This window comes from Podarcis melisellensis (genome assembly GCF_964234715.1).
Source record: "Podarcis melisellensis genome assembly, chromosome: 4".
Classification (NCBI taxonomy): domain Eukaryota; kingdom Metazoa; phylum Chordata; class Lepidosauria; order Squamata; family Lacertidae; genus Podarcis; species Podarcis melisellensis.
Window position 1 is genome coordinate 93602403 of NC_138531.1, and position 15018 is coordinate 93617420.

Consider the following 15018-nt stretch of genomic DNA (forward strand, 5'->3'; position numbering starts at 1 on the left):
TGAGCACTCAGGGCTGATTTCCTTAAGAATGGATTGGTTTGATCTTCTTGCAGTCCATGGGACTCTCAAGAGTCTCCTCCAGCACCATAATTCAAAAGCATCCATTCTTCGGCGATCAGCCTTCTTTATGGTCCAGCTCTCACTTCCATACATCACTACTGGGAAAACCATAGCTTTAACTATACGGACCTTTGTTGGCAAGGTGATGTCTCTGTTTTTTAAGATGCTGTCTAGGTTTGTCATTGCTTTTCTCCCAAGAAGCAGGTGTCTTTTAATTTTCTGGCTGCTGTCACCATCTGCAGTGATCATGGAGCCCTGTGGTTTCTAGCAACTGGTATTTGGAAGAATTACTGCTGCCGCCACTGGTAGCATTGCAGAGCCTTCACATCCAGTACCCATTGATAGGTTTATCCTCAATGAAAGCATTGATTTTGCATACTCCAATCCACCCCCAACTTTTCTTCTATTTCCTGCCTCTTTGGAAAGATCAGGAGCTTGGTCTGATCTTCTTGTGCTCTTTTTATAATTCCACACAAGCGGGAACTACAATAGAATGTTGCAAAATGGGATGCATTCTGTTCCAGCCAGCTAGTCGTGCCTGTCTCCAGGATGCTCCAGCCCATTCCCTGCCCTGCCCTGCTTTTCCATTTCATTCCTTCCTGCAACAGACACTCAGCAATCTCCTGACCACTGATCATGCTCTGTCCTAAATGATCTGCTTTTATTTCTGCCCCTCTTATTTGTGGCTCTTTTCTCCTAAGGTTTTTGTATTTCTGCAAAACATGAGCTTCCTCCGAACCTGCTAATACCCACCTTTTCTTTCTCAGAAGCTCTCTTTTGGCAAGCCAGCCGTCATAACTCAGCACCTGAGTTCACTATCTGTATACATGATAGATAATTGATTAGCTGATCAGAATCCAAGTAGCTGTCCAGCCATCCAGGAGATTTTTTTTCCTGAATCACTACCAAATTGCAGTCATCTCCAATTTTTGATGGGGGAATTGCTAGTAGCACAGTCATGTTCCACTCACAGCACAGTCATACATTGCTCAGTTCCTATAAAATAAAAAGGAAAGGAAAGAGGGGAGAAGCTTGCAGTTGCTTGGCATATTAATCTTACCAAAAGGAAAAAAGAAAAGAAAAATGTACTTGTACCTTTTATAATTTATATAGAATAGGAGAATATTCATTTAACATAAGGCATAGTTGCGATAAGGGAATTGGAATGACCCAAGGCATCTGTTGTACCAGACCCAGTTATGAAATGTGTGTAGAGTTTCTCACAAATATATATATATATACACACACAGTCATAACTTGGATTACAGATGCTTCGGAATACACAATTTCAGGTTGTGCACTGTACCGAACCTGGAAGCACGGCCCCGACCTGGCCACAGTGATCCATGCGACAGTCACCTCCAGGCTTGACTACTGTAATTTGCTCTATGCGGGGCTGCCCTTGAAGCTGTCCCAGAAACTCCAGCGGGTGCAGAATGCTGCAGCGAGGCTCCTCATGGGGTCTCTGCCATGGGAGCATATTCACCCAGTGCTTTTCCAGCTGCACTGGCTCCCGGTGGAGTACAGGGTCAGATTTAAGGTGCTGGTTTTGACCTTTAAAGCCCTTCACGGCCTAGGACCCTCGTACCTATGGGACCGCCTCTCCCGGTATGCCCCACGGAGGACCTTAAGGTCCATATATAGCAACACCCTAGAGGTCCCAGGCCCTAAGGAAGTCAGATTAGCCTCAACCAGAGCCAGGGCCTTCTCAACACTGGCTCCGGCCTGGTAGAATGCTCTGTCTCTTGAGACCAGGGCCCTGCGGGATCTGATTTCTTTCCGCAGGATCTGTAAGAGAGAGTTGTTCCACCTGGACTTTGGCTTAGAATCAGTTTGATTCCCTCCCCCTCTTTCTTTTTCCTTTCTCCTCCTGTGAAGAGGCTGCATCCTAATGTTTTAATGTTGTATCTTAATCTTTTAAATTGCATTTTAATCAACTCGTTTTTATTATTGGTTGTTAGCCGCCTTGAGCCCGGTCTTGGCTGGGGAGGGCGGGGTATAAATAAGAATTTATTTATTTATTATTCCTGGTTTTGGTGCTTGCGCATGCGCAGAAACGCCAAATTGTGACCTGTGCGTGCACAGACGCACGGGTTGCGGGTTGCGAATGCTGCAGGTTGCGAACATGCCTCCTGCACAGATCATGTTCGCAACCCGAGCGTCCACTGTATATAAGAATGGTCTACTGGATCAATCCAGTGCCCCATCTTAGATCAGCATCCAGCTCTCTCAGCGGCCAACCAGATACCTCTGGCAGAGGTTTTCAAGCTTTTTGACTCCACAGCTCCCTTGAGCAACTGCATTCTTTCTTTGGCACCCCTGTGGGGCTCAGGAGCCCAGTAACGTCACCCCTTGCCTGCAGAGCTGGCAGCCTCTCACCCTTTTTTCAAACACGGTCCCTTGTGGAGTGCTCCCTCATCCTCCTCTCCCCTCTCTTTGGGAGTCTTCCAGTCAGCCGCTGCTGCCACCCCTGGCCTTTGAGCCACCACCACCCGTCCCAAAGAGAGGTGCCTCCTCACACTGCCCCACAAGGGCCTGGGAAGTGGATGCCCCCAGCCTTAGTGGCCCAAGGGAGACTGGCCAACGGTGAACGTGAGGCCAGCACTTTACCTTGGGAGGCGGTGGCAGCCAGAAGGTTCCCCTTCAGCACCTGACCCTAGGCAGGCCTTGCACACAGCAAGCACAAGAAAGGCCAGGGCCTGCCCGGCATCCATTACCCATTTGTTTGTTTACCCCAAGTCCACCTCAGCTCCTGGCAGCCAACACCACGGTGGCACCATTCATCTGGGGAGCTTGAACCCAGGGCTGCTGCAGCAAACAGCTGTGCAAGCCTTTGGGAGGCAGAGATGAGAGAGGGCTTCAGAGGAGGGAGGGAAGGAAAGGGGGACAGAGGCCAGTGTTGCTCGCGGCACCCCCCCCCCCCCCCCCACCATCATTCAAGGCATCCCAGGGTGCCATGGCACACTGGTTGAAAACCACTGGCCTACCTGAAGCCCACAAACAGGATCTGAGAGCAACAGCCCTCTCCCTACTTGTGTTTCCCAGCAAAGGGGAATTAGAGGCATATTGCCTCCGACAGCTGAGGTAGAAATCAACACTCACTGCAGTCAACTAAAGAAGAGTTTGGGTTTGATATCCCGCTTTATCACTACCCGAAGGAATCTCAAAGCGGCTAACATTCTCCTTTCCCTTCCTCCCCCACAACAAACACTCTGTGAGGTGAGTGGGGCTGAGAGACTTCAGAGAAGTGTGACTAGCCCAAGGTCACCCAGCAGCTGCATGTGGAGGAGCGGAGACGTGAACCCGGTTCACCAGATTACGAGTCTATCGCTCTTAACCACTACACCACACTGGCTCTCAACCACTACAATCAACCATGCCCTGCCCCCCCCCCCCACTGCTGAGGAAAAATAATTAATGAATAGAAAGAGAACCCACCCAAGTGACACTGACACAAAAACCCCACACATACACTCAGTAAAAGAATGTAATCTTACCACCGTCTCTCTTCTCCCCCACCTTATATTTATACTCTTTAGTTTAACTATGCACTGTGGGAAGAAGTTCTTTATCTGTCCTAGATCTTGCAACCTTTCACTTTACTGGATGCCCCAGATATCTTGTATTATGGGAAGAGGGAGAAAATTGAGGGACACATTTTTGCCTTGCTCCAGTGAAGTTATTGATGATATCTTCACACACACAATGTGCTGGTCTCAAAAGTGCTGTGATTCTGAATACAGTGGTACCTCAGGTTACATATGCTTCAGGTTACAGACGCTTCAGGTTACAGACTCCGCTAACCCAGAAATAGTACCTCGGGTTAAGAACTTTGCTTCAGGATGAGAACAGAAATCGTGCTCTGGCGGCGTGGTGGCAGCAGGAGGCCCCATTAGCTAAAGTGGTGCTTCAGGTTAAGAACAGTTTCAGGTTAAGAATGGACCTCCGGAACCAATTAAGTACTTAACCTGAGGTACTACTGTAGTTTGGTCGGAAGGCGAGTCCCAGTCCTTTGGTTCACAGCCACAAGTCCTCTTCACTGCCATCGCTCCGCAAGCTTCCCTTTAGCTCCTCACACAAGGCACGTAGCCCTGTGTCCTAAAGTGTGAAGGACAAACTGCAAAGCTACAGTGACAAACGTCGCCATTGCAAATTGTAGCCGGTGATTCTTTCAGACAGTTTGTCATTCCTTTGCCATTGTTAGTGCTGGTGTGCCGTTTGCCTGCTGTATAATGTACAAGAAAAGGGAGATGGGACCCACGATAAGCTCATAAGTTGCACTCACAGCCTTTGCTATGTTCTTTGGGATTTTACCCAGTATGGACAAGAGTGGGGGCCAAGTAACAGGGGTGGCCTTCCAACCTGCCATTGGCAGGGGGGATGGGAGTTGTCTTGCAGCCGCCATCTTTCTTTGGCCTTACTGGATAGAGTTGCCACACAATTAGCTGACTTCACAACACTTTCCACCCTTGTTCTGGCATCTTAGGGGAAGTGTTATAAGCTCAGTGGCAGAGCCTGTGCTTGGCATGCAGAAGGTCCATTGGATAATCTTGCTGTGTCAGGCTTCAGGGAATCGGCTTCCTTCTCCGTCCCCCTTGGCAGTAGGTAAGCAAAACAAAGGAAAAGGAGTCTTCTTATCAGTTAGAAACTTTAATGATCACAGCAAGATAACAAAGAATCAATTTCCTAGGAATGGTGGTGCTCCCAATTAAGGGTACCACCCACTTCCTCCCTAGTTACTACTGCATCTTGTAACCTGAGCTCATGCTCTGTGCTCTCTGTTCCGCCACCTTATCAGCTCTTCTTGTCCTTGGGCTGGGTGGAGGAATGCTTTCCAGAGACAGTGGATCTGTTAACCCTCTCTCTCCCAGTGCTTCTTTTCCAAGCTGTTCCCCATCCAGTATTTCCCAGCTTCTGCCTTCTGAACTATGTCCCTCTGCAAACCACTGATATGTCCCTCTGATCAGGAGCAGGGGGAGGGGAAGACTCCCACCATTCCTCCTCAATGCAGTCCTCCTCAGCGGTCCATGTCAGGGACTAGCTAGATGACAAGGAGTGGTGGGAGGTACCAACCAGGGAACCCTCAAGGGAAGCCCCAGAGGAGGAAGGTTCAGAGCTTGGGGATTGGTGGTGGGACATTGAGGAGAGGTCAAAGGGAGAATGCAGGGAGGATTGGTTGGGTGCTGAAAAAGCAACAGGCTTTAGTGAGCAAGCAGAGCCTGCGACAGGGAGCAGCTCAGACTCAGAGGCTGAAGCAGAGGGGGCAGGAAGAAGCTGCAGGAGAATCCCAGGAGTCTGTCTCTCCTACTGCGACAAGCTCTCTTCACTGCTTGGCCCCAAGGACATGCAGGGCAATGAGTAGGGCACAACAGAGATTACAGGTGCTCCGACATAGTTTGAGGCCGCTTGAGAAACATCCAGCAGAGAAGGAGACCTAGAGGAAGTAGAGGGTGGAGACCATCAGGCCTGGCAACTGCTCAATGGGGACAAATCCTACTGGGAAGCATTGTTGAGTTGTATGCCGGTTTCTAGAACAAAGAATTAACTACCCTGTCGAACTCTGGATCTGCTGTGCTGACCCGCATCTGACCCAGCTCCGTCACTTGCTTGGGCTGATGGGAGATGGAGTCCAGTAACTTCTGGGGAAGAAATCACAGCTTCCCCACTCCTGGTATAGACCAGAACAAGGGGACCAATTGTTTGGTTCAGCTCCTTATGTCCTTCTGTACATTGAAAGGCCATAGCTTGGAAGCCAAGCATCTCCCATACATGCAGACGATTCTAATTTCAGTCCCCAGCATCTCCAAACATGTTGCTCTGCAGAAGGAGCTGCATTGTCTGGAAAGACTTTAGCACTGATTAAAGCATTTTTAAGAGCGACGGGGGCAGGCACCGAGTCCGAGGCTCTGGAAGGGCGAACGCTTAAGCCTATTACCACCTGATAGAATATCAGCTTTATTCCCAAGGCTTATTTGTTTCCCTGTGTCTCTGCAAAGTGACAGGAGAAGGTGATGCCTGCCATTAAAGGGAGACATTAGTTACGATGCTGCCCATAAATACAGCTCCTGCTACAGCAGAAGGGCAGCTAGCAATGTTCCACTTAGCAGGGCATGGTGCTGCATAATCGAGGTGCAACTCCCTCCTTTTTGTCCCACTAGCTATGCTTCCAGCCTAGGTGAGGGTCTCATAGAAGGGCCTTTCCTTCTGATCTTAGGCATGAAATTTGCTTGCAGCAGCCATCGTAGCAAAGGCATAGCTAAAAACCCTTTCTAGCCTCTACGCAGGGCTGCCCTTGAAGCTGACCCAGAAACTCCAGTGGGTGCATAATGCCGCAGTGAGGCTCCTTATGGGGTCCTTGCCACGGGATCACATTCATCCAGTGCTTTACCAACTGCACTGGCTCCCGGTGGAGTGTAGGGTCAGGTTTAAGGTGCTGGTTTTCACCTTTAAAGCCCTATGCGGCCTAGGACCCATGTACCTACAGGACCGCCTCTCCTGGTATGGCCTGCAGAGGACCTCAAGGTCCACAAATGACAACATTTTGGAGGTCCCAAGTCACAAGGTGGTTAGATTGGTCTCAACTAGGGCCAGGCCTTTTCAGTACTGGCCCCGACTTGGTGGAACGCTCTGTCACAAGAGACTAGGGCCCTGCGGGACCTGACATCTTTCTGCAGGGCCTGCAAGACAGAGCTGTTCCGCCTGGCCTTTGATTTGGACTCAGTCTGACCCTTATGTTTCCCTCCTCTTACGGTTTTGATCTATGGGCTATTAAAAATGAGGCTGCTTTTTAAATTGTATTTTAACCTGTATTTTAAATTGGTTCCCCCCATTATGTTTTTATTGTAATTTTACTGGTGTAAGCCACCCTGAGCCTGGCTCTGGCCGGGGAGGGCGGGGTATAAATAAAAATTTATTACTATTATTATTATTATTATTATTATTATTATTAGGAAACAAGTCCCGTTGCATTCTGTAATTTTCCATTACATGCAGCAAGTTATGTTATGTCCAACTTCCCTGTGCCCTAAGATCAGCAGACGTTGCCCTCCGGGTACTTCCTTCTCACTGCGAAACACAGTGGTACCTTGGTAGTCGAACGCCTTAGCTGTCAAACAAATCAGCTACCGAACGTTGCAAACCCGGAAGTGTGTGTTTGTGAACATTTTTTTTTTGGAAGCCGAACGTCCAAAGTGGCTTCCGCGGCTTCCAATTGGCTGCAGGAAACTCCTGCAGCCCATCAGAAGCTGTGTCTTGGTTTTCGTACCGTTTCGGGAGTCGAACCGACTCCCGGAACGGATTAAATTCAAGAACCAAGGTACGACTGTATGTGTTGTAGGGTCCCAGGAAAGGGCCTTTTCAGTGGTGGCCCCTTACATGTGGATCTCCCTCCCTACGGAGATGTGTCTGGCCCCATCTCTCTACAGTTTTAGGTGGTTAGTTAAGAAACTTGTTTTTCGGCAGGAGGAAACTTGATCACTTATGCAGCTGCTATTGGTTACCTTTATTTAGTGAAATGTTATCTGCTTCTTTAAAAAAGGTTGTATTATTTCATGGCTTTCATAGATTTTAATCTGTCAGCTGCAAACATCCTTGTGGCTTGTGCAAAGGGTGGCCTACAAATAATCTAAATAAAATAAATTGCTTTAGATTGTATTTCTCTAAATAGTAGGGAGAAGGGTGCTGGCTATATGGAAACCGAACAGCCTGCCCATATTTTTCACTTTCCAGCAGGGTGCCACATATGATTTTCTCCTCACAGGCTCTTTTTCTCCATGTGGAGAGTTTCCCCCCGACAAGGGGAAGTCTTCCAATAATTAATCTCCTATCTGCAGCCTACGGTGGCACAATCCATAGACAAACTTTAGCATTTGAATCTGCTGACCGTGTAATCTGTTGGCTCCAAGATGCTTGGACCAGAGGAGAAAGCAAGCTTTCAGTAATATATGGAAATGTGCAATTATGAAGACAATAAAATCTCAAAACTTTCCTACATTTTTTTTCCCTTATGAGGAGGAATGAGTCATTTGTCTTGGCATTTTAACTTTAATATTGTGCAAAATGAACTGAATCCTTCCGAATTCTAATAACTGTTTTAATGCTGTTTCATTTCTAGGATGGATACCCTTTATTTCTCTGCAAAACAGTTTCCTCACTTCTTCGTGGATGTTGAAGGAAGGTGCTAATTAAGGTACTGGAATGATTAACTTGCTTTTCTAAAAATGCCACCGTCCCGTGACTTTGTGCTTTTTGAAAGTGTCTCTGCGCTCGGCTTCTCGGAGGCTGCCTTGATTTCTTTGCTGAGTGTGTTCTCCGTGCTGAGTCTTGTGATGGTTTCTTGCAAACATCGTGCGAAATGGTTGTCCTCTATCATAAACCTCCTTTGCCATGATGCAGAGAGGGTGGGGAGCATCTTCCCGGTGGCAGTGGGGCAAGGTCAAGGATGCTTCAGGTTGGTGCTAATATCGCTCCAGGTGACACTTGCAACAGGGGTGGACTTGGGTCTTTCAAATTTCAGCGGCGCCCTGTGAGAGCCCAAAATTGGGGCACTTCTCGCCTTCCGTTCTGCGCATGCGCTACATCAGAGGTAGGCAACCTAAGGTCGAGGGGCTGGATGCGGCCCAATCGCCTTCTAAATCCAGCCCACGGACGGTCCGAGAATCAGTGTGTTTTTACATGAATAGAATGTGTCCTTTTATTCGAAATGCATCTCTGGGTTATTTGTGGGGCCTGCCTGGTGTTTTTACACGAGCAGAATGTGTCCTTTTATTTAGAATGCACCTCTGGGTTATTTGTGGGGTCTGCCTGGTGTTTTTACATGAGTACAATGTGTGCTTTTATTTAAAATGCATCTCCGGGTTATAGGAATTCGTCCATTTTCCCCAAAAAAATATAGTCCGGCCCACCACATGGTCTGAGGGACAGTAGACTGGCCCATGACTGAGGAAGGTTGCTGAGCCCTGCGCTACATTATTATTGTGGTGTAGTGGTTAAGAGCGGTAGACTCGTAATCTGGTGAACCGGGTTCGCTTCCCCGCTCCTCCGCATGCAGCTGCTGGGTGACCTTGGGCTAGTCACACTTCTTTGAAGTCTCTCAGCCTCACTCACCTCACAGAGTGTTTGTTGTAGGGGAGGAAGGGAAAGGAGAATGTTAGCCGCTTTGAGACTCCTTTGGGTAGTGATAAAGTGGGATATCAAATCCAAACTCTCTTCTTCTTGTGGTGCCCTGCTGCACAATCCTTGGCTCAGCCCCAGTGTGAGGGAGCCAATCTGGCTGCCTTAATTTCTCCTCTGCATGCAGTTCCCCGGAAGGGTCATTTTGGGCTGAGAAACAGTTCCCCTCCTCTGACTTAGGGGGAACGACTGGAGCAGACCTTTCTTACCATTCCTGAACTTTGCAAAGGGATTCTCTGCTGATCTGTCCCATTCTCTTTAACTGCTTAGCTTGATCGATGGCCTTTTGGTTCATTTGACAGCCTATTTTACTACATGCGGTTGTTATTTTAAGCTTTGGTCGGCAGCGGTTTGGGTTGTGCTTTTTGTGCCTATACCAAACACGTGGGCGATGCGTATTGTTAAAAAATGAAATAAATAAAGCATGCAGCTCCGTCGCTGGGTGTGCGCTAACAGTGTGCACCAGGAGAGAAACATCTGGAAAACAGGTGAGGTGTTCGTTTCTCCCTCATCCCCCCAAACATCTCACTGAGAATACCTAGCTAATGTTGCATGGAAACATTTTATTTTGAATCATTTTCTCTCGTTGCTGGTTTTTTTTTTAAAAAAAAAATATTTTATTTGCAAATATAACCAAAAAAAAAGGAAGAAAGATGGGGAGAATAAAAACAGCACCAGCTGGTATTGACAATAAAACCCTAATATAGATGCATAGGTTAATGTAAGCAGTCTCTGGTTGTGGAATGCCGCCCCTAGGGAGGGTCGCCTAGCTCAACCTTTACGAACTTTTAGGAGGAATTTGATAACTTTCCTGTTTACTTAGGCACTTGGCTGAAGGATCCTGTTCCTAGCAAACCTGTGATCATTGGATGGGGAAATGTTTTTAACCATAACTGCTTCTGGATGCTTTTAACGGCAATTCTTTTCCGGCTATTATTGCTATTTTAGAATATTTACTTGCATTGTTTCTGCTTTTAAATTGTGCATCTGTTTGTCCCCCTTGTTCAGGATACAAATTCAACAAATGATAAATAAAATGCATGTCCAGATAGGTTTTGAAATGAGATTGATGCATATATATATATATATATATATATATATATATATATATATATATAAAATCAACCCAGATGAAGCCAATAAAATCAGACTTGAAGTCACCAACATCCTCTGCTCCAGCAAACCACCCAGAAGCAATTTACACAAAGAAGAACAGAAAGCACTCACCAACCTGAGGAAAGACAACAACATAATCATTCTCCCAGCAGACAAAGGTAATGCCACTGTTGTGATGAACACATCGGACTACCAAGCAAAACTATCAAACCTACTCCAAGATCCTACCTACCAACCTATAAAAACAGATCCCACCACCTATCTGGAAAAAACCACCAAATCCAAAATAAAAGCCTCTCCTATCAGTGAAGAAATCCAGCTAAGAATCATCCCCAGAGAAAAATCATCCAGATGCCCCAAACTCTACGGCCTCCCCAAGATACACAAAGAAGGAACACCACTCAGACCAATAGTCAGCTCCATAGGCTCACCTCTACAAAATCTCGCTAAATTTCTCGCCAAGCAACTTCAGCCCTATGCAGAATCCATCTCTTCACACGTTCCAAACTCCTTCCAGTTCATAGAAACAATAAAGAAGCAAAACCTACATCCTAATGACCTACTTGTGAGCTTCGATGTTGTATCTCTCTTCACACAAGTGCCCATTAATGAAGCCTTGACAGCCATTCAAAACAAATACAATCCCCCCGAATACATCTTGGACCTGACCAACCACTGCCTAACCAACACGTACTTCATCCACAATGGACAAAGATACAAACAGATAGAAGGAGCACCTATGGGATCACCCCTCTCACCGGTCATCGCAAACCTGTACATGGAACACTTTGAAACCAATGCTTTAGACAAGTCAGAACACAAACCCAAACTTTGGCTCAGATATGTTGACGACACCTTTGTAATTTGGCCACACGGGAAGGAAAAACTGGATAGCTTCCTCACACATCTCAACAGCCTACACCCCAAAATACAATTCACTATGGAAATAGAAGCCAACAACCAACTTCCCTTCCTTGACGTCCTAATCTACAAAAAACCTGATGGCTCCCTAGGACACACTATCTACCGGAAAAAACACACACCAACCGCTACTTACATGCACAATCACACCACCACCCTGCACAAATAAACTCCGTAGCCAAGACTCTCATCTCCAGAACCAAACGCCTGGCTGACAAAGACCACTTGACAACTGAGTTACAGAATCTCTCAAATGTGTTAATTGCCAATGGATACCAGCAAAACAGGGTTACGAAGCTAATCCAAAAAGAAACACCCCCCAAAAACCAAGACACAGAAGAAAACAATGGCATGGCCCTCCTTATATCAAGGGCACTACAGATAAAATTAGCAAAATCCTCCATAAACACAATATCAAAACAGCCTTTTGCACCAACCAAAAAATAGCCAATATCCTCAGAAACCCCAAGGATAAAATCCAGTTGGAAAACCAAGGGGTCTATGAAATACCCTGCAAAGTCTGCCCAGCCACGTACATTGGACAAACAAACAGACGAATAAATGCACGTATCGCAGAACACAAGAATGCCGTCAAAAAAGAAGAAAAAACTTCCTCTCTTTTCCAACACATGAAAGAAACAGGACACGAAATTAATTTTGCAGATTCCAAATTGCTCTTTAACATGGAACATCACCACAAGAGAATAATCATGGAAGCCATCGAGATAGAGAAACACCCTCACAACATGAACAAGCGTGACGACACATCCCGCTTGCCAGACATCTGGAAATTAGCCCTCCCCACAAAAACTGACACCAGATCCAGAGGCACACAGAACGCTATCACCAATCAACCACACCAGACCCAAACCCAGACCCTCTCCACAGATAAATTACAGACACCATCCAGTAGCCAAACCATGGTGGCACCTCCGGATGCTGCACCCCCCTGCAATCCCTACACAGATCTGGCTGACACAGGCCACAAAACCACAGCTCGCCCCTATACACGAAGCCAAGCCAGAGCACAACTAAGTGCAGTACAGCCATCTTCTCAGAAAAACTCTTCACAAAGTTCAAGAGGTCAAGACACAAAGACTTTAGCAACTAATCCACACCTAATGACCCACCTAAGTGGTACTCAGGATATCACTCAAGAAATCACTCAAGATATCCCTCAAGTAATTAAGGAACAAAAGAAGAAAAGGCACACTAGCCTGGGAACTTCCTCTCTGCCCAGAACATTGGAGGCTATACACCACACCCCCTCAACAGTATTTATAGGAACTCAAACACTGAGATCCTGCTCTGTTCCAGTAACAAGAAGCCGAAAGCACCAGCCTGAAGATGACGAGTGAGACCTCGTCGAAACGTCGCCTAGACACCCCAACTTTTACACGGGAAGACACCCGAGGACACCAAAACCTGCATATATATATATATATATATATATGCCATGCATTCAAATGCTAGACAGGGTTGTGAGATGGTTCAGACTAAGGCATAGTAGATGGGGTATGTTTATCCTCCCAGTCTTGCAATTTCCATCTCTTAGCTGAGAGGTATTTCCCCCCATTTCTGGCTCAAAACATTGTCCATTCTGCTCCTCAGGGGAATGAAAGGGGGAGGGCTACTGATAAATTCTGACACAGACCCCTTTCCGGATCTACTTTCTCCAGGATTCTGTAGGCTTGGCTAATGCATTTGAAGCCTGTTTTAAGTCTCGGATACAGATATGCCTGCAGTGTGACAGCAGTTGTGGCTTTTCTGGCTATGGGTTAGACATGTGGATTTCTAGGACTTGGAGAGATTCAATTTTCACTTTGGCAGCAAGAGGTACAGTTGATTGTTGCTTTTCCTGCTGTTACTTGCTTGCAGGATTTTCTTTTTGTCTTCTCACCTCCCAGGCATCATTCAGAATCTCCTTGCATTATTTTCAACAGTTCGAGTATTTATTTAGTCCTCGGTATTGAAAGCTACAAAGTACAACCCATTAAAGATTGCCTTTTCTCATTGGATGCCAGCCAGCATTGGACTTTGCATTCATCTATCTATCTATCTGTGACGCGGGTGGCGCTGTGGTCTAAACCACAGAGCCTGGGGCAGCCTTTCTCAACCTTTGGGTCCCACAGATGTTGTTGAACTACAAATCTCATCACCCCTAACTAGTAAGGCCAGAGCTCAGCGATGATGGGAGTCGTGGTCCAACAACATCTGGGGACCCACAGGTTGAGAACAGCTGGCTTGTTTAAAGGGATTTATATACCACTTAATCATCAAAAACCTCTAAACATCAATGTGACCTATAAACCAAGCTACACACACACACACACACACACACACACACACACATTATAAAATAAGATTACATATTAAAATACCTGTCAGATTTATCTGGGTGGGCTTCCTCAAAGAAACAATTTTTAGCAGGCACCAAAAACTATGCAGAAAAAGGGGGTGGGCAGGGAGTTCGAAAGTGCAGGTTTCATTCTACTTACTGTTTTCCACGGTGACCTATGGTGAAGCAATAAAGACTGAGTAACTGACTGTCTTTATGAGTGAGTGAGTGAGTGAGTGAGTGAGTGAGTGAGTGAATATACATGCTGGGCTTCAGAGACCTGGCTTCCTCCCCCACCCCTTTGGCAGTAGATAAGCAAAATAAAGCGAAAGGTGTCTCTTACCAGTTATAAATTTTATGATCATAGCGAGAGAACAAAGAATCCAATTCTAGGAATGAAGGTGCTCCCAATTCAGGATTCCACCCATTTCCCCCCTAGTCAACCACATCACTTCCATCACTTCTGCATCTTGCAACCCGATCTCACAACCATTGGGCTTTCTGTGCAGCCACCTTATCTACTCTCCTTGACCTTGGGCTGAGCGGATGGATGCTTTCCAGCGAAAGGGAGTCTGTTAATTCTATCTCTCCCAGGTCTCCTCCTCCAAGCTGTTCCCCACCCAGTTCTTCCCAACTTCAGTCATCTGAAGTGTGTCCCTCTGCGAACCACTGTTCCAAATCTATACTGTCCCACTGCTCCTGTGAAGATTCAGGATCCTGAGCAAGAGCAGGGAGAGGCGCCCACCATTCCTCATTGGTGCAGCCCTCCTCCGCACGTTCCCTGACAATTGCCTATTGCCACTCTCTGGGCTGGATGTCTGTAAGAAGGCAGGCAGGTTGGGGTCTGCCACCAGACCGAGATTAGTGAGGCCCCATTTACCTGAATAGACTAGCCTTCACTCAGAAGTGCCAACTTGTAAAGGAGACTGGGTCGGCCAAAGTCACACGCATGATGTCAGCACGTGATGCACAACATTGCGTCGTGATGTCAGGACATCAGGAGGAGCCAGGGGTGGAGCAGAACATGGGGGCAATGTGGCTTCAATGGCGAGCAGCTCCTTCTCTCTGACACTTGGCCTCTTCCTCCTCCTTCCACCACCACTAGCTTGGGGCTGCTCCCCCCCCCTCCATCCCCTCTGGGGCAGGAAAAGGAGCCAGCCACTGAAACTGCATCTCACTTGGCTCCTCTCTTGGCCTCCTCCACCCCCAATTTTATTGAACATGTGGGGGGAATCTGGACCCCCAAAACAATATTGGGGGGACCAAATGAGCTGGGCCTCTAGGAGTTGGCACCCATGCCTTCACTGGCTCCATGTAGGTTTTCTGTGGGCATCTGCTTAGCCTCTGTGGGCAGGAATATCCAGTTTCAGGGCACTTCTTCTGCTTTATTCTGAGCTCCTTGTTATGTACCA

At 47.0% G+C, this 15018-nt stretch overlaps 1 long non-coding RNA gene across 1 annotated transcript; it reads right to left on the reverse strand.

Moving 5' to 3' along the window:
* Nucleotides 1–476: 476 nt before the first annotated feature.
* LOC309369387 lies at nt 477–14543 on the reverse strand. The gene is made up of 3 exons (XR_014168079.1): nt 14487–14543; nt 13650–13782; nt 477–1056 (listed from the first exon to the last, which is right to left on the reverse strand). It is a non-coding gene; the product is annotated as an uncharacterized lncRNA (long non-coding RNA).
* Between the last annotated feature and the right edge of the window lie 475 nt (nt 14544–15018).